Below are 20,678 nucleotides of genomic sequence, written 5' to 3'. Positions count from 1 at the left end.
AGGGTCAGGAAAGGAGCACGGTTATGGTGCCTCCTTGGAGAGACAAGCTTTCTCCCAAACCTCAGCCGAAAAGGCTGTGAAAGGATGTCCACGTGCTACAGAAAGGTGTGGGCAACTCCTTTCAAGAAAGTTACAATGATGTTTTCGGATGAAATGAAGCTAGTAAAGATCACCAGATCACAGAATAGTTGGGGTTGGACATCTCTCCAGGTGGCTCTGGAGATGTCTAGTCCAACTCTCCTGCTCGAAGCAGGACCAGCTGGAGCAGGTTGCCCAGGACTACATCCAGACAGTGCTTGAATTTCTCCAAGGTTGGAGACTCCACAGCCTTTCCTGACAACCTGTTGCCTTGTTCATCCACCTTCACGATAAACAAGTTTTTCTTACGTTTAGGTGGAATTTCATATATTTCAGTTTGTGCCTGTTGCCTCTTGTCCTGGCACCGGGCACCACCGAGAAGAGCCTGGCTCCATCTTTACACCTTTCCATCGATTTTGAGGTTGGATGGAGATGGGTGAAGTATCCTCTCTGAAGATGAACCTGACGGTTGGACCTGAGGAGGATTTATGTGGAGAACCAAAGTTCAGTTTGCAAAAGCAGGCACTGGAACTGTCCTTTGTTGCACTGAAGCGCTCGGCTTTTCCTTTTGGGATACAACGGCCGCTAGTTCGCAAAAGCGAAAAGGCAGCTTTGCTACCGAAGGGTCACTCCTGCGAATCACGCGGGAGGCTCCTCAGGCTGCGCCTCGGAGCTGCTGCTGCCGGGGAGCACGGTGATATCCCGAAGCTTTGGATCTCATCTGTGACTCCATGAGAGCCCTGATCGCCATCTTTTATAGCAGAGGGAAGCACAAAAGCCTCTTTGCCAGATCATCTGAAATAATTGTACCGGTGAGCCGAAATCTGCTCCCGTTTCCCTTGGAAAAAGCAAGAGCAGCTTTACCTGAGTTTGGATTCGCCCCAAAGCTGCTGCAGACGGAGGCGGGAGGTCCCTGGCCCCGCTCCGAGGGCCGGCGCACCCTGTTTCCCTCCTCAGCCAGAAAAAGGCGATTCGGGGGAGCGGGCGCTGTCGGCGCTGTCGGCACAGCCTCCGCATCCTCGGGAGGCGCAGAGATGTGCGAGGGGAGACGGCAGAAACCAGAGCTATGCAGGGACTCCTGCCAGAGGTTGGATGAAAGCAAGAGGGGCTGCTGGCTCTTCCCGGGCTGAGCCCACGGAGGGACGGCGCAGCTTGGTAAATGCCTGCAGAAACGCTGCCGAGTGTGGGCAACGATGTGGGAGGGGAAGGAGAGTCTTTTTGAGGGCACCAGATAGAGATCTGATGCTAGGCTGCAAATATCTGGTCATGCAAAGCTCAAAGCAAATGCCTGCTTGCATACAGTGTCCTGCTAGCTCCGGAGAGGGACAGTGTCTCCATCCATCCCCTTCTGAGACGCGACTGTGCAGGATGAAGGGATGTTCCTGGTGAAGGAGGTTGGACCAGCTGGGTGCTGTTTACTTCACTTTGGTGCTTTCACACAGGGGGCACCTGGTGAGAAAGGAGAGGACGCAGGAAGCTCCATTTGTATGAATTTTGCATGGATCCCCGTGTTCAGGGTAGCAGTCCTCTTTATTCTGGACTTTCATTTCTCTGGGAAGAAAAACATTTGGCTCTGAGATAGTTTTGAGTAGTACTTTATCTCCTGGGTGGTTGTTTTTTCTTTGACATGGGAGGCAGTTCTGTACTTGTAAGTGACATGCCTTGGTATAAACATAGATTGAAGTTCCATATGTTATGGAAAATGTTCCTTCAGCTAAGATACACAGAAGGCATAATACGCAATTCCTGCTAGACCACTAGCAGAAATGCTCATTTGAGTCATCACAACATCAAGCTTTGAGCAAAGGCTGGAGGGTTTGGTTCCCAAGCTGGAGCGCTGGGACCCTATCTTCCAGCTGGCCGTAACGAGGTACACCTTCCCAGAGCTGATTAGCAGTCTTGTGTCTTGCAGATCCAGCTTCTTAGTAGGCCTATCTTTGAAACAGGCTCCACAACGAACCATCATTACTAAACAGACAAAGAAAACATGAACGGATGGACGCTCGTGGTGAAACAGCGTGTGAGACGGTCAATATGACGCAGCCCTTCCACAAGGGCTCTTTGGTAAGAAGTTCAAAGCCATAATCTCCTTGGAGGTCATTCTCCGTGTGAAATTAAGGACTGAGCCAAGTGACTGAAATCCTCTCTGTAGGTGAATGTGCTCTCCTTACCCTGATGGGGTGGGCCCTAGGTGGATGCCGGCTGAAGCACAACTCAAGCTCAGGTACTTGGTTTCAAGTGCCCGGCTTTGAATTCTGGTTTTGTGGGATCACTGAGTGCCATAAGTACCGCAAACTGGTTACAGAGCCCGGGAATTAAATGGAGTCAGATCATCACTTTGATTTTCACGAGGGGAAAAGATTTCGTGGCTGCACCCAGTTTTATGTAGTTTTTGAACTTTACATGAAAAAATAAGTTCCAAGCGTGGAGTTGGGCTTGTTCGGCTTTTTCATTTGAATCAAATTCCAGGTCAACTGTAGTCATGAAAAGTCTTCCCCCCCCCCCATCTACATTAAAGGCTGAATGTACAAATTGTTTCTAAAAATACTTGGTATTTTCAAATAAATTAATTTTTTAACTTTTGCATTAACAGTCAATTGAGCAGCGTTGCTGCATTGTCTGGTACAACCACCCACCCCCTGCAATTTGAATCTGTTGACTTTAGATGGATACCACGGGTCCTTTTAAAATACACAGCATGCTACGATATCCTAGAAGTTCAGATAGGTTTGAGATTGCTGTTCTTGTCCTCTGGAGACAGAAACTAAGCACAAAATGTACCAGCTTGGGATGTACCCAAGTAGATCTATATCAGAAAAATACGTTACTTGCTTCTATGACAACATTGGAGACATACAAGAAATAAGACACTATGCATCCCACACATTAAAGAGATGAAACTGCCTGCTATCCTGAAATGACCATAAAGCTTTCTCATCAGCTCCAGGACGTAAAGGCTTAATGTTCCTTATTCGCATGTTTGCATGACTAAGAGCTCTTGGTGCAGAGCACCATCAAGTCTGCCGTAACTTCTGCTGCAGAATGACATCTCCCACCATGACCCTCAACAGGGAGTCTTGAGTTGACTGCAGCTGTGATGCCTCCCATCTAAATTTTAAGAGCCCTCAAGCATAGAGAGGCTGGGAGGAACGACCTGACGGCTGAGGAAGGCTGTTGGCAGCCCTGTCTTCTGCTGTCCTACTTATACGGGGAAGAAGACAACCTCCCACTCTGCAAACAAGAATATTAACCATCAATAGTCTGGTGCTACAAAGTTTAAATACTATCTCTGCCAAAGGTGGTCCTAAAAGCAAGGTCCAACTGCTTGACTTCCCCACCTGGAATACAGGGTCAAGAGTTTTGGGGGTTTTCTTTTTTCCCTATCAGGGTGCTTTGAAGATAAACTGGCTTGCTTGAACCTTGCATACTCTAAAAAGAGCCGAGAAGAACATCAGGTAGGACTTCTGTGCCCACGGAAAGCTTTGGTTCGAGCCTGGCTTTGTGCGAAAACTGTCTGCAATTTTTCTGACCTTGACAGGTGATCCCAGTGTCAGGTCAGGGAGGAAAAACACCACTTTTGCTTCAACAGCACGGACCCCGGGACCCCCAGATCCACCAGCCAGCTTGGGGTTTCCATGAAGGCCTCACAGGAGACATGACTAGCTGAGACGGCAGGAGATGAGCTTCCTGGGCTGCCTCGACCAGGAAACCTAGCAGGGGTGCCGAGGGCAAACAGGACTTGAGGTGCTGTGGGGTGGCCCTGGGCCAACTCCAGCTGGGACCCCATGTCCCCCTGCCCACAAGCCTGGGGACTCCTCTGAAGCCCCTGGAGCTGCGGGGGGGCCTCAGGCTTCACAGTGCTCAGCTCAGGGCTTGAGATGGCCTCAGCTGATGTCGGGGAGCAGCAGGAGGCTGCCCCAGGAGAGGACATGAGCCAGGAGCTAAGGGTACCCTCACTGACCACCTGTACCCGAGCGAGGTGGCAGGGCTGGATGACCACAGCAGCAGGTTCCCAACAGCCCCATGATCATGCAAAGAGCAGGTCCAGGCTGAGGACAATGCAGGAAGGACAGACAGCAAGTCAGGAGCACAACCCATGGCATAGCTCGGCCATGGCCTGGGGGCTCCTGGGCAGAGAGTTGCCTAGCCCAGGTGAGAGTGGTCAAGACCCATTTAATGTCCTCAGTCCCACCTGTGGAGGGGTGGAGGAGGGACTCCAGATGTAACTGGACCCCTAACCTACACACGCGCACAGAGGAGGCGTCGGTGGGAATTAAGGATGGAGTCCCACGAGTAAGAAACACTGTGCTTTCCTGACTAGGACCTGTCTCGTTAGTTCAAAGGACTAAAAGCTGTCTGCTGCCCTGAAGGTGACTGCAAGCGAGTGACCGGCGTGGGCTGACTTCTCATTGTTCTCTGCTGCTGCCCTCCAGGAGCTCTCGAGATGGGGAGGTTTGAAGGTAATGTGCTTAATCGGTTTTCTGCTCAGCCAGTGTAGTGAAGTGGAGGGTTACTTTGCCGTCGCTGTATATCTTCTCCTTAGTTCTCTTCTTCCAACTCCGCTTGAGCCAGCGGGAGCGGTGGGAGAAGCTTCCTTATTAATGGCAGCTCATAATTGTGAGCTTGGCATCTAGTGGATCAGAGAAGACGAAATCATTTGTGTTCCTGTCTGCACGAGGCCAGAAGCGATGCAGAGGAGGCAGCTTTAATTAAAACCAGCCGCCATAGATCATAAAGCAGCCTTATCAACTTGCAGGCGCAGCACACTGTGCTCCGGAGAGCGCCGGGCTGTGGGAAACGGAGATGGCCCACAGCATGAATTGTAATAACGAAGCGTAGGCAAGGACCGGTGACATCTACTGCAAAGCAAACCTATCGACCCTGCTTCTTGCTTCCTCTCCTGAGGAAGAGACCCCTAAACCCAGCCTACTCCGTGATGTGGCCGTCGGCATTCTGCAGCACGGATGAGTCCGTGCTTCTGGGACCACGCTGCAAGGCTCGTCTGTTTGTCCTGCGATCGCTGTATGGGGTTAAGGCTTTGGGTGTCGGAGGTCCTGGAGGCTCAGCCGCTCCCAGCCCAGTGCGTATGTAGGGCTGAAGCTCCTCTAGGCTCCGGTCGCCTATGGCTGAATGACCCTGGGTGTTGGAAGTGGCGCAGAGTACAAAGGATAATATGCTGTGATTGCGCTGAAAGATAGTATCCAATAGTGTAAACCAATATATATAAACCATTCTTTTAACAAGTGAAGTGGCATATTTAAAGCAAAGCTTTTGGCTTTCTGTGTGCTAAGCCAGGCTGAAGGTCTATATTCTGCTCCTGAGCGTGGATTTGCATCGCTGGGATCTGACCTGATGCTCAGCGGAGCGCAAGCTGGGAATATGCCTTTGCTTTTCATTAGAGATTTGAATTTGCTGAAAACAGCTAGATGTATTATTCATTAATATCTCCTGTAGAAGTCACAGCCCAGCTTTTCCTGGACTGCATTCAGTGAAACAGATTTCCATGTAGTACGGCTATGGAGTTGAAAGGCTTGTGTGAAACTTCTGTTAGCTTATGCGCAAAGAAACTCATGAAAGTCCCAATCCACAAGAGACTACAGAATTACTAAGTTCGCTGCCTCCAAGAATTTGAAAATCATGAGTCAGGCCTCAGTCATAACTTTTTTTTTTTTTTAAAAAATACAAAGAAACCTCAGGGTCTTTATTTGCTTCCTGGCTTCTGAACATTGAGTTCTTGTTCTCAAACACTCAGGCCCTCATAGTTGGGGAAAGAAATCTACTTCTAAATGAAAAGCCAGATTCTCTTGCAATAGCAGCCTTATAGAAGCTGATCTTTAACTGCAAGTTTCGTAACTTTTTTGGGGTGAACTGAACGCTCCTACAGTCTCATGCTACCACCTAACGTGGACCTTCTCCGTATGGACTTGTGTGTAGCGCAGGTTATCAGCGCTGATGTGAGGAACTGGTAGCTGGTTTTAAAAACCTCCTCAACGGAGCTTTCCAAAGCGCGTCAGAGGGAATAGCTGCATGAACGTCTCCAAATAATGGCTGTGAACAAGGATGTTTCTTGCCTCATGCCTGTTCAGGAGGAGCCTGTGCCAGCAGCCAGGGCAGAGCGGCTGGCAAAGCACAGAGGTGCCCTCTGCTCTTGCCTTGGGATGACACGAAGCAGTTATTTTAATCCTAGGTCTGAACTGCTGCCAAGCTTCATTTAAAAATATATATATATAAAGGAAGGCAAGCATGCAAGTCATGGGAAACTTCCGGGTACATTTTAGCCATGTGAATAATGCTGCATGTGTTTCCATTTATCCTTTGCTCCTCCGGCCCCCAAACCTGATACTTTGGACTGATCTCTTCACCCTGCCAGAAGCACGGTGGTAAGCACATCGAGGGCAAGTGCCCGGGGGCTGTGTTTTGCTGGGGTGTTGAGGTGTTGGGTCAGCTGTAGCAGGGAAAAGCAGGTGCCAGCACACATAGAGGAGTCAAAACTTCACATGTAAGTGAAGTTTCTTGACAGAAACCAACAGCTACCTGGCTTGTGTCCTTCCCTTCGCCCTGGAAGACAACATAAGCAAAAGAAGATTTTCAAAACTCATCCGTTTCTGTGAAACGCTGCCCTTAAATGTCCTTAATTGTGGAAAATTTTGGGTTGCAAAGTGCCTTCTGGAGGAGGTACGTTGCACTCATCTAGACCTGATGTTGGATCAAGTTCATCAGCTGCCACAGTTGCATTTAACCATCCAACACTTCACCTGGTTTAATGTGAATCTCACTTGCTATTAAGCATTTTGTTTCAAAGCCGATCTTTTGAAACCGGGTCCTTGTTTGTGGGGAAATGGTGCATCTGTAAACCAGCGTGAGCTGTGCTTCCTCCTGTGCTCACCTGGGTTTGGAGGTCAGTACCTGAGTCTCAGGTTTCACCGAAAACATTCAGCACAGCTTTGCTGACAACCTTTTCACCTTTACAGTTAATCTCTCCTGCTGGCAGCCGTTACTGTTTATCCATCCAAATTGAATGTCCCTTCCTGGAGCGTGTCCCTGCTAGGAGAACCTGGCAGGATGGGGACGGCTGACTCTGAAAAACTGAGTTAGAGCTAAATCTCTGCACCAAAGGCTCATCGGGCTTAACCATCCCATGCAGCAGTCACGTTGTCAAAGACCAGGAGCTGCATTTACCTTCTCCCAGAAGCAAAGCCCCCCAGCACTCAGCTTTAGCCTACCTCAGTGCTGAAATAGCTTTAGGAAGAGGATCGGGGTGTGAGGATCAGGAGTGCCACCTCTTTCAGAGCTGGCCTGGGTGTTGCAACTCAGGGCTTGTAAAAAGTCACCGTGGCGGCAGGTTGCCTGCTCTCAAATGTTCGTGCAGCTTTCGGGAAGGATTAAGTAAAGGTGGTGTGTGACGACAGCAGCATCGCTTGGCTGTGGGGTTGTGAGCAGTTGGGCCAAGAGGAGCAGGATTAGTGCCTGCGGGAAGCTTTCATCTGGAAAACCAAGCGCTGACTCAAGCAGCCGTAATGACTTTGTGCACTGACCTCCTGTTGTTGCTGACGGCGGGCATTCAGCGGGGCTGGAGATGCTCCTTCAACTGGGAGATGTTCCCTTCCCTCTCAGGGCGAGAAGAGATGGAGAACGGACAAGGAGGGGAGGAAAAAGAATGGGTGCTCTCTTAGCCTGTCCTGAAGTGCTAAAAAGTTTAAAATAAAATTGTATGAGCTTCGTGAGGGCTCAGGAGATTCAGGAAGGGCACATCATCTGGGATGAAAACTCTCCCTCATTTGGTGTGGTGGAGCTTGTACTCCTGGATATCCAGAGCTTTTGAGCTGCTCTAGTCTGACAGCAGGCTGAGTCATTGGTTGTGGAGTCTTAAAAGTGCTCTTCATCGCCTCTGTTCATGTGCCTGGCTGCTTCACAGGCGTCTTCAGGACCCCTGAGGTGAGCAGGGACATTTATACATATATATATTGAGTTCTCTCCAGTGTAGTTATAGTTGATTTCTGATTCAAAGGTGGGGTTTGGTTTTTGTTTTCTGGTTTTGGAGAGGGTTGGTTTGTTTGTTTTTCCTCAGTAAAGGAGTCAAACTTCTCATTTCTTTAAGAAGACAGCTTCTTCTAGAAGATGACAATCATTAAGATGGTTTCAGAGGTGCTGAGGTTCCTTGCTCACCTCTAATGGCTCATCTGGCCAATGTTTGAGCTGTGGTGCTTGAGACTCCCTGCTCAAGCATCAACGGGAGTCGCTTTTATGAAACTCATCATAAAGAATAGTTTTGATACCACTCAAGAGGTGGGTGGTTTTTTTTCTCTCGACACTTGTACGATATCAAATGCTCCGGGGGCATCTAAAATGGCATGGGTCTGTGTATGCAATGTGTTTCTTAAAACGTGATCCCTCTGAGCTCGTGTGGGGAGAAACAAAATGTGTCTGTTAGTCACCTCTTAGGGCAGTGAACGCTGAAGCTGTCCCCTGGTTTCACCTCTGGAAAGAAGATGAAGAGCCGGCAGGGGGAATCCGACAGAGGCGTAACCAGCCGCCATGGCACTGGAGGGGCTGAAGACTGGGAAGTTGTAAGGGCTGGTGTTCACAAAGATGTTTTCTTGTACATTTTTACCCAGTGTAGACAACTGTTAAAGGCTTCAGCACCGAAATCGTCCGTACTTGAGGTTTGAGGTACAAATATATTAGGAAATGTCTGTGTGCAGTCAAATGTTAAGAAACCCCACAGTAATGAACATGAGGTAAATGGAGCAAAATGGAATCTAAAATGGAGTTGCAGCGATCACTTCTACTCCTCTAACTCTCCAGTGGGAAGGCAGTCCTTTTCCATAGGTGCGTATGAGTGAGAAAGAAACAAAATCATGTTTGTGACATTACCCCGCTGACATTGCGAAAACAAAACTGGTATTTTTACCATCTCCTCAGGATTTTATTTCAAAGGTCACCTCAATTCCAGCGCTGAAAGACTCTAACTTCTTCCACCTTAAAATAATAATCATAATTTGTGACAGCCCTGTTTCCTTGAGTGATGTAGCAAAACGGATCCTATCTCATCCCAGCCGGTGAGAAAAAGGCTGGTAGTTTTACCTAATGCAAGGTGCAATCCTAATAAAGCTGTAAAGCTTCTAAACACCAAGTGGCAAGGCAGGTGGTAGAGGTGCCGTGCTAGTGGAAATGGCAGTTAGAGGAGTGTTGGGGGCTTTGGAAATTTGTTGGGGTCATGGTCCATTCCTCCCCCCATCAGGCTTGGTCCATCAGCGTGGGATTCGGAGACAAGGGAGGTCTGGTGCTACTTCCCTCCGCGGAATCACAGTTCATTACTCCGTTTCTGATGGTCAACAAGTGATATTGCTTTTATTCAGGCTTATCAAAGGTCTGTGTATCTCCAGGTTTGGTGTGCAAAGTGTTCTGTGTACATATATTTTTATTTTCTCTTCGCAACCTCTTTCTGGCTTTGACCTTTGAAGGGCTGTAAAATATGTTTATAAGAGTGCTGAGCCAATGTGGAGACACCTGGGTTTTGTTGCCTTTGTTTTAGGGACCTTCAGCAAGTTGCTTAGATTCTTTTGACCTTCCTTTCTTCCTTGGCTTAAACACTTGGTGAACTTTAAAAAAACATGCTGTAAGAGACTCAATAGTACTGTAAATTGTGAATGAAGAACAGCAATTACCTAGTGACAATAGATTATTAGCATAGTGAGAATGTGTCCTGGAAACTTAATGCAGGATATCAAACATACAGTATATTTAAAATGTACATAAAATTGTTCTTTTATTCTTGCAGAACTTTTAAATTATTCCTAAGATTAATAAATGCTGGCTGGCTGCGTATGGGGGCCACAGAGACTTGCCTGGAATTTCTTTAAATTTCCTTGGAGATTATGCGCCGTTCATGAGGCGTGAAGTCCTGAATCAAATATTTCTAGTGATAAACAGCGCGTTTGTCTCGATGCATTTGTGACCGATGTAATCATGCTATTCTTCTGCTAAAGATAAATCTAGAGTAGGGCAAAGCAATGATATCATACTCCAGTTCAGGACCTGGATAACAGGCTGAGAAGGGCAGAGGACAGCCTGTTCTACAGAGCAGGACTTGCTGCATCCCCACTCTTGGACAGGGCATGCAGAGCCTGGTGACACGGATTATAAATGTCCACAACAGCTCTGCCTAGGCTGTTTACTAGTTGTAAACAAGTCTCCAAATTCACGTGACGCAAGCTTGGATATCTCTTAAGCAGTTCTTTCAGATTGGGAAATGCTATGTTTAATGCGTGACGGTGTCCTATGAACCATCGTAGCTCACCTCTGCTTGCAGGAGGATGCTGAGCCATCCTTGGGGTGAGGACCCCCAGTCCTGATGTGGCCCGTCTGAAGCTATCTTTTAAGAAAAAATAGCAAGGGCTTTCAGATCCAGTTGCAAAAATGGATGTTTGCCACGTTTGCTCTGAGCAGAGCTCTAGGAGGATGCCATCAGACGCTGAGTATTCATTATTGGAGCTTTGCTTTGCTGGTGTAGAAATTAGAGATGCCTGAGAACAGTCTCAGCTTTATTTCTACCTGCTGGGCACAAATTATTTCAGAAAGAGCTCAGACCCGTGTTTGTGTAATGAAACGCCGTGCTGCCCTCATTTGGTGTGAAAACCATGCTGGATGTCCCAGCTGCACGGCCCGGGCAACTGTGCCATCCTGGAGGGACTGCAAAACACTAGCCACTTGCTACCTTGGCCTCCGAAATTTGGGCTGAAGAGATGGTTGCATGTATTAAAGATGCTGATTAGGCCTCCAAATAAATTGTCTTATGCAGATGGTAAACAGCACCACTAATTATTAATACATGGAAAGCTGTATGGGTGTCAATATAGACTTCAAAGAGCCATTTGAGGTAGGTGTTTTATTCCTGGTGGACTCGTTTCCCCTGTAGATATTTGGTGTACAGACTGTGCTTATTCAGAGGCTCCCAGTGAGGTTTTTAGTGTCAATATTGATTAGGGACATAGAAGGTGTATTTGATGTATGCATGAAGAGGTACTCTATTTGTGATACCCTCTAAAGAGTCAATCAATTATTTCCTACCTGTGGTCAAACAAAACATTAGAGCAACACAATACTAAAATCTTAATATGACCCCAGTGCTTAATTACATTTTCTTCAAACGGACCCTAACTTACAAAGACATCTACCTTTCCATCGACCAGAAGTCATAACTATTGCATTATTTTATTCTAACTTATCTATACCTGCCTTGTGGTCTGTTACTTTGTATGCAAAAATGGTCCCCTCTGGTGCAAAATTCTCACTTGTAAGCAAATAAATGAAAGGACCATTAACAGCAAACCATCCTATGGGTATTTAGTTAAAGAACATTTGCAATATTCAACTAAAAAAAGCAAATGGGTTGGAAAATCCTCTGAAAACTGGATGACTTTATCCTTACTGGCATCAGTCATCTCTTGAGTTAATAAATCAACCTCTTGCCAGCTCAAGTATCTCATCAGGAGTGTCAGTAGCTAAGGTACGAGGTTGTCAGAGGCTTGATGTATGTGCGTGGTGGGAACGAACTGATGACTTTGGACTCGTTAGGCATCAAAGTCCCCTCTGGAGAGCCCGATCCATCTGTTTTCCCATCTCTGCCTCGTTTCTGTACTTGGTTACATGACTTCCCCTTGAGAACATTTCCTCTGAATATTGTTCATAAATATTTCCAAGAAACCAACAAACCATTGTTTGGTTGCTGTCTTTTTTTTTAGTCTTTTTTTTTTTTTCCTGGACAGTTTTACAGCAGGTAACGTTACTGCTGTTGGTCTTTTCAGCAGGTTGGGAGGGAGGGGGTTATTGTTTCTGGGTTTGGGCAGTTTGTTTGGATGGCTGTTGACTTTGTTGTTGTCTTTCCCTTCCATTTTTGTCAGTCTGGGGAAGTGGGTGGTTCCCTGTTTTGTTTTTTTGACCGTTTGTGAATTATTTATCCAGGCAGGCTTTTGTGGAGGTGAGGTTTTCTTCGGGTTTTGGTGTTTGTTTGTAGGGTTTATTACATCTCAGGGCATTTTTTTTTGTTGTTCAGCTTTTGTTAATCTGAAGTTCAGCTTGCTCTTGGTAGCTTCCAAGTGGCTTCTGCATCTGGTAGCTGTTTCTTGACAGTCTGATTTACAACCTACAAGTGCTTCGCCCTTCGGTCCCAGGCTGCCCGCTGCTCAGGGAGAATGGGAGTCAGACTCCCTTTGCTCCTTGAGAAAATCATGGAGCAAGTCCACATTTCTGGGCAGCGGAAGAAGGTGGTGGTGACTGGCAATAGCCAGCATGCGCTTGCAAAGGGTTAATTATGCGTGACCAATCTGATTCTCTTCTGAGAAGAGGTGACTGAATCTGTGGATGAGGGAAAGCAGCAGATGTCACTTACCTTGACTTTAGCCAGGCTTCCGATGCCGTTTCCCCCAGCTTTCTTGTATCCAATTGGGATGTTATGGTCTGGATGGGTGGACTACTAGATGTGTGGGAGAACTGGCCAGATCGTTGGGTCAAAGCGTAGTGGTTAGTGGTTTGTTCTCTACCTGAAGGCTGGTTACAAGTGAGTTTACTCAGGAATCCCTCCTGGAACCTGTCCTGCTCCTGCTTTGGGAAGGAGGTTGACTAGAGACCTCCGAGGTCCCTCTTGACCTGAATAATTGTGTTATTCAAACAAGCTGGTGTCAACTAGGTGTGACTGTCAAGAGCACACAGTGCAGACTGCCTGTTACAGACAATTATTTTTGTGAGGAGGTCTAGTCGCTTTTCAGCTGAAGGGGTGGAGATAGACTTCGATTCAGTAGCCAGCTCTGCCGTTGCGAGGAGGGCCGTGGTGATGGAAGAGGCACTGATGGACCATTTGTGTACTAGCATCCTCCTTCATTCCTAAAATAAATTCAGTGCACAGCAACTGCATACACACTTCACAGCGCTTTTTTAAAAGCCATAAGAGCAGAGTTTTGCAGCCGTATCTAGAGCCTGAGCAGGAGCAACCACCAGGAGTACGCAGCCCTCCCAACAGATTTCCTCCCCTTATTCACAGTTGAAAGCAGAGGAACTTCTGCTTCAGTATAGACAGGAGGGATGAAGGGAAAGCAGCCCTCATCTGGTTTCTAAGCGCTCATGGACCATTGAGAAAAGCTAGGAGAGAATTTGGATCAGCTCTGAAGCTAAATTGCTGCTTTGAAGCAAACGGTTTGGAAGGGCTGAGCAGTGAGCCCACAGCCAGGTCATCTGAGACTTGCATTAACACTATTCCTTGATTTTTAGGCTCTACATAAATTTTTTTGCATGGCTCCATGGTATCCAAATAGTGCCTTTGAGGTTTATTTCCTGAAGCGCTGATCCTATAAGGCATTTATAAACCAAAACTAAACAAAAAACCCCAAACACATTTCTCCATTTGCTCTACATTGCTACAGGTACCTGGTGGTCACGCTGGATATTTTGTCCACCTGCCTTAGCCAATTCTCAAAAAAGGCCACCCCCAGAAAGGGTTTTATCCCTAAAACATCTCTTCAAATATGTTTCTTCTTTTTTTCCCCCCCTGCCCTCCCGAAGGTAATGGGGGTCTCCCGTGTAATAAGCCAACTTAAAAAGATTGAACAAAGTTTGCAACTGGTTGAAAAAATGGTGAAACTTTGAGTTTTCTGGATTTTTAGTTGAACAAAATTTAAATTTGGAAGTTAAGTGTTAGGGCGCTTTTTTTCCCTCATTCCTTTTCATTCCTCCCTCATTCACTAAGGGTTACGAGAGGCAGGGTGCTTCCACCTGCCTTGCTTTCTTCCCCCTCTGTCTTTCCAAATCCACCTTGAAGATTGGTAGGTGAAGATCTGGAAGGTGAAGATATGGACTAAAAGAGTACAGCTCTTGCAAGTCTGAAAGAAGCAGTAGCACCTCTCCTGCTGCACCTTCATCCTTGAACTTCCAAGTACAGGAAAACTTGTCCTAGCCTTCTCAACAAAAACCCTGACCTGGAAGTGCCAGGCTTATTTAAACCCGAGCTGCTCTGAAGCTGGTTTAGCAACTCTGTCAAAGGCCACAATTCCTCACTGAAGTCTCCTGCTAGGTGGAGCCTGTTTTGAGTTTCCTGACAGCCCCGTAAGTGTAGACTCCTAAAGTCAATGTACAGCTGGTTACAGGCTCTAACAGGAACCTTCTGGGCAATAAAGGATTATTTTTTTTCTGCAGCAGTGATACCTTATTTGATAAAAACACTTTTATTCATGTTTATCAGTCATAAAACAGATAAATGTGACACGGTGTGGTCTGCTGGGCTTAGGTAAATCAAGGTTTCAGTCTATCAGTGCTTCAGTTTTGATTCTTTACAGCTTTCAACTCACTTAGACTTGCCTTAGATGGTTTATCTTCTGACTGCTTAATTTAAGATGTCTGAAGGCTGACGTGGAGGTGTTTGATCCCCCCATTTGGGTTCTCTGCGCTGGCAGCGGGGAGAATTTAAACCTCAACATCTGCTTCGGTTCTTCATCTTAACGAAGCCTTCCTCACTTCCAGCCCTCGGGGAGATGGTGAAGCTTTCTTTAACTGCAGCCTACTGAAACCTGCCAGCGAAAGATACTGAGCGAAAGAAAGTGCTTGTGCTCAGGGTTTGGTGTTTTCCACTATTGAAATCGCTTTATTGGTTATAAGTGGTAAAAATGAAGGAATACTGTTTCGTTTATATCCTTTTGGACCAATTGCCAAAGCAAACTGAGAGCCTCTTCCCATCACAAGCAGCAGTTCTTACTGGACAGAAGATGAATTACATTTTCATTTGATCGCATTTGTATCTGCACCTGCAATATAGTATGGTATAAGGGGATTTCTAACCGAACGCATTCTTAAGGGACTTGCACGAAAGCCAAAAAAGAGGTCTGATTCACCGTTGTCTTGAAAAAGGAGAGGTGGTCTGTTGTCTCCGTGGATCAGAAGGGGACATCTGCTTTGAGTGACACCAAGGGATGAACCTCCGTGTCCTCACTCAGGAGAACTGACCTTGTAGAATGAAGATGAAGGATTGCAAAGAGCAACTCACCTCTTCTGCCACGTGGGGCAAGGAAGGGCGGAGGTAGCAAACCTTTCTTCCCAGAGTGGCTTTGCCTGCTCCTGGCTGGCTGTGATGGACCTAGAAGCTCAGGGACTTCGTTAATTGAAGAAGCTGCTCAGTAGCACCATGGCACTAAAACTCACCTAAATTTAAAGTTTAGCACTAGCAAGAATCCCTTCATTCCTAACGGGGGTGGGGGGAAGCCTGGGGTGATGTTGGAGAGCAGAGGAGGTGGCTCTGTTATGTTAAAGTTGTTTTTTCTTGCATTATGAAGATGTTGAAGGCTTTACATTAAACCCAGTGTATTGTAACACTTTGCAGATATGTGTTCTTGTATATAACCTTAATAAATCCAGATACGAGGCCAGTATGAATTGGAAGAGTCCCCAGAACTTGGACCAAAGCAGGGTTTGAAAACACATTTATCGAGGATTGAAAAGAAGAGGCTATGGGCTCATGTGGGTCAGGACCTCGAGCCCTGTTCCTGCCCTGCAAGCTGGGCTCCTTCTCTTACCCACACCGAGGTCTCCCAGCTGGGAAGAGATGCTGACTTTTCATTTCTCTGGTATTTATCAAGTCCTTTTTTTGCTGCCCTAAAATACATTTTAGAAAAGTAAAAATGAGCAGGCAGTTACTTCAACGCCTCCATGAAAAGATGTAGAAATATTATGAGCTGATTTCAATCCTGTCTCCTTAAAGGGAAAGAAATAGTCTATGGTATAAATATGCAATTAAAAATAGTAGCAATTAGAGAGTCTCAAGAAGCGAAATAGGAGTTTGCTGTGAGGTAGAGCTGGTTTCCCTTTTGTCTGTGCTTCTAATTTGAAACTCTTTGACGTCGGGATCTAATCTTAACAGCTGATGCTCAGCTTCTGGTTTTGTCACGCAAGTTTAATGTCATGGGCCAGACTGTGTAACCTCAGATCTGCTTCAGACCTTTGCTATATGTCGGTGGTGCAAGGATATCCGCGTCTGTAAACCCCGACATGCACGCAGCAGTGAATGCTTTTGCATGAATCGCTTCATTTGTTCATGAACGAAGGCTGAAGGTGCCCCTTATGCCTATAGGTGCCTGCGCGCATGCAAAGAGAGACATCGGCAGGTTAGAAAGGTGTTTTCAAGCCTGCCCCTTCCAGTTATGGGCACTTCAGTATTGCAGGACATGGTGGAGGATCTGAACATCCATCTGCCCAAATCCATCCCCACTGCAACTCAGTGCAAGCCAGCAGATTGACGGCAGTGCTCTTGGCGTGGCATTAGTGGAGAGAGGGAAGAAACCGAAGTAATGGAAGATGCCCAGCGCAGCTCTCTGGAGAGCAAATCACACACGGGGAGGACTGCGTCTTTGACACTAATCTCCATCATGGCCACCTCCAGTTCAGTAACCGGCTGTTGGGCTCGTTCGGAGGTGTGCAGTAGCCTTTTCCCAGCACCGTAACCTGGAGTGGTGGAGCTTGGGAAAGTTCACACGAAAGCGTAAAAATGACTACTGTTTTATGTAGCTATGATGGCTCTTTTTGGAAGTGGAGCCAAGCCCTGGGAAGCAGGGATTTTCCTCATTCTATCAGAAAGATTTGTATTGAGTGGAGCTGGTGCTAGGCTGCGTCTTGGCCAAGCCTGACCTACCCAGCTGGGCGCCTGCAGAAACCCATTCTCCAGCCGTTGGGGGGTTCTGCAGTTTCTCTGGCTGCACCTGCACTGCTCAAAGGCACAGGCCAGGGCCTGATGGCCAGTTCTGAACACAAGTGGTCTTGTGCAGGCTGTGTCCTAGGACTGTGCTTTCCTTTCCTGCTCCCGTGCCTTTCTTGCCCAAAAGGGAGGCTTTGTCCCTACCGCCTTCTGGGGTCAGCCCAGGGCTCGTGCTCTCCCAGTAACCAGATACTGCTTGGAAGAGTGATATTCGGTGCGAGCTGAAACCTCACCAAGGAGCTCACTGAAGATCAAATAGCCCCGGCCGTGGCCCTGTCTCATTAGAGCTCTTTGGTCTAGTACAGACCAGGAACCTCTGAAGCTGCAGCTCCAATTCTGCAACCTCCTTAAGGCTGTTTTGAACTCTAAGGCACTTCAGTGCATGCAAATACTTTTAAAATGAACCCCCAATCCAGATGCCCAGCTGCACCCCAGTTGCTCGATGTTGGCACTCAGGACTGCCCCAGTGTTTGCCCACCACCACCTCTATGTCGTGCTTTTCTAGCTGATGTTTCAGAGCGTGCCAGTGTGGAGGTCACCACAAAGTATATATTTCCATTCATTCTTCCCATGCCATGCTTTTGGAGCCAGCTGCTACTTCTGCACCAGTCCTTGTCCTGAGGTGCAGCCATTTGGGATGGGCAGAAGTAAGAGCAAATGGAGGTTTCAAGCCCCTGTGTTCCTCAACTAGATCGGCAAACACCTAATTCCTTGTGCCCACAGCCAGCTTCAGTCACAAAACTGGAGTGCTTCAAAAACAGTGCATCTTCTCCCTGCTCTCCATTATTTTTGACACATCCTAGTCATACTTCTAGTCTACTTTTGATATATTCTTAGTACAAACCAGAAGGTTGAGGGATGGCTAGAGAGGAAACAGCAGCTCTGTCTCGAGGAGTGCTTTCCGTTTGGGGATTGAAGCTCGGTGCAAAGCATGAAGGTGCCCAGACTTTTAAGCCCTCTCTCCCATCTGCAGTAAGCAATTCCATTGGGCGCAAACCAGGATCTTGTGCCCCCGACGCGTTGCTTCCCCTCTGCAGCAGACTGTTGAGCCGGGCTAAAGAACTGCTGTTATCAGACTTGTGTCTAGACACGATTGGGTTTTTTGCATTAGTGTCGTACACTCGGATCCTTTCTAATAATAACATTCAATGGGTGCTTCAGGAACTTGGCTGTATATGGATGATCCTGGACATGTGTATAACTTTGCACGTAAGTGGTTGGATGAATAGGAACCGGACAGCCTGGATCCCTCTTTACCTGGGAAAACTCTGCATGAATTTTACTTACCTCCGAGCAGTGCAAATTAAGTTGGGTTTAAAAGGGATTAGGCGTTGGAGTGCAGTTGGCTTCTCAAACAGCTATTTCAGCGTACCCGTCCCCTTCGCTGTGGGCAAATGAATGCTGACTCAACCCTCTGAGCAACCCATGTGTCCGTGTCTGTTATCATCATCATCTTTTCTTAACTTTTGCTGTAACATCTATGCTTCTCCCCCAATGAGATGGCAATCTCCTTGGGGCAGGGAGGGCAATACACCCAGGAGAGTTTAATTACCCCAAACACCCTTTTCATTGCTCTCAAAGGGATTTTGGCTTCCAGAGCTCATGTTGGATAAGGGTATGGCTCAGGGGAACGGCTCTACCAACAGATCGTCTGTCTGGGTTGAAGACAGCACCTGAAGCAGTGCTGAGCTCCGGTGCTGCTCCTCACCGGCGATAGGACTGCAGATACTGTCCCGCACCCTCTTGGAAGGAAGAAGAGGGTCAGCGATGCTATGGTGGACGGAGAGGATACAGCAGAGCAAGCCAGCAGCAAAAGGGTCACCGCAGTGGTCCTGGCTGCCAACAGAACCGAGGTGGGCTGCCAGCGTTCTCTGGTCTGCAAGTCTTCTTGGGTATTGACAACACAGTGCTGAAGCTCCTTCTGTGCATGCAGAGTAGACATGGGAACAAAGCGACTTTATGTGCTCCTGTTTTCTCTGGTTGTCCTTATTTCTCCTTGTAGGGTGGCCAGTCTTTACAAACAAATGTAGGAGGCAGGCCCCCCAAGCTGGGTCATGCAGGGTGACCCCGAGCATGGGTAATGACCCTGCGAAGAGACGTCTGTCCTCGGCTCCTGCCGAGAGCTGGGAATGAGCTCGTTCCCAGGGCTGCAGCCTGGGTGGGGGCGACAGAAGACAGCGCGAACCCTCTGCCCCGAGCAAACCCCAAGGCAGCACGCTGACTAATCTTGCTGGCGCGCCGGGACGGGCCCAGTTAAACCAGGACATCTGGGCACGTCAGTGATCCCTCCAGTCACGCTGTACTTGAGCCCTGTCCCTTCTCCGGTGCTCCTGGGGACTTTGCTCCTAGCCTTGGAGAAATTATGATCCAGGGTCTTGTTTAAAAGCTTAGAAGAAGTGTATGTATCTCCTGTTGTCTTGTTCTCTAGAAGGTTGTGTTTAACTGGCCATGAGGTGGGCTAGAAAGCTTGGGAGGTTTTTCCTACTGTAGGTGAAAAGGCAATTGAGAAGAATGGAATTTTTGTTTAAAGCAGTGCCCTGTCTTCTGCGTGGCATCAGACTAACAAGTATGAAGAGGCAGCACAGTCTGAGGTGCGAGGTGCGAGAGATGTCTGGAAATGGGGGCCCGATCCTTGATGCTACCACCCATCTGCCTTTTGATAGAGGCCTCCGGCGTCTCCGCTTCACAGCCTGCAAAATGCAGAACTGCCCCAGCTGTGGGTGATTTTACTCCTGCTCGCATGCTCCAAGACCGCTTACAACCTTTTCCCTAACTCTTCGCAATTCCCAAGCTCCGTCAGGCCTTTAGCTGAAAGCACAGCAACATCTCCTGGAACTGGGTGGCTATTGCAAGTTCAGTTGTCAAAGTGCTGTTCTTAAATCCTGATCAATTCACTCAATTCGAGAGATTCCGGATTTGTTCCCGTTGTGCAGGTACCAGGGATGGCGCAGGGGTAGCGTGTGTCCAGCACATCTCCCCAGCTTCGTGAGGAGCAGGAAGGGACCAGCTATCGGAAACTGCCCGGTCATTATTCAGATGTCCCTCAGGGAAGTTTATCACACCTAGTGAGTCGGACCACCATGTTAGGTGATGCCTTTAGAGGGAAACCAGGGAGAGAGAACTGGACTGGTGATACCACACCAAAGGAGGCAGGACGGATTCAAGTGCATGAGCTGCCAAACCTCTGGATTTACTTACCAAGGGGCCAGTCTCCTGTAAAGAAAAGCAAATGAGGACGTGGACCATGGGTATCCTTGAAATTGGAACAAGAAGCCACCAAAAGAGGTTCTCTGCTCAGAAATAACGCAAACTGCTGTCCTTGTTGACCTCCATTGTAAGACAGACAGCACTGGAGAAAGAGGCAAATGCAGAAGGGCAACGATTGCCACCCCCGAGGAAAGTAAGAGACGGCAGCAGAGAGGTTGGGTAGGTTTGTCTCTCAACTGCATCTTCACTGTTTCCAGCAGCTGCACATCACAGTACACCACCTCCGCACACAGAAGCTCTTGGAGCAGAGCTGGAGAGCAGCCCAAGCCCACCTGCAGGTTCCCTCCCTTCTCCTTCTTACAGAAGAAGGCGGAAAATACTGGAAGGGAGCTGTTGCTCGCATGGCTTAGAGGAAACTGGAAGTCCAGTTGGACTCTGGCTTAGGAAGAAGGATTTTTCCACTTGTGTAGTGCATCTGTCACTTTGCAACATCTCCTGTTGTCGTGGAAAACGTCTTTTTTCCCTGGCGTGGCTGGTCAGTGCCAGACACAAGCTAAAGCCTTTGTTCTTTTGCTTCACGGTACGGCTTCAACCATCATACATTGGTCACTATGTGCGGTAAATAGTCCAACTAACCCACCGACAATCCTCACTTTTTCCC

Source organism: Calonectris borealis, chromosome 8 (genome assembly GCF_964195595.1).
Source record: "Calonectris borealis chromosome 8, bCalBor7.hap1.2, whole genome shotgun sequence".
Classification (NCBI taxonomy): Eukaryota; Metazoa; Chordata; class Aves; order Procellariiformes; family Procellariidae; genus Calonectris; species Calonectris borealis.
Note: the sequence above shows the minus strand (reverse complement) of the source record.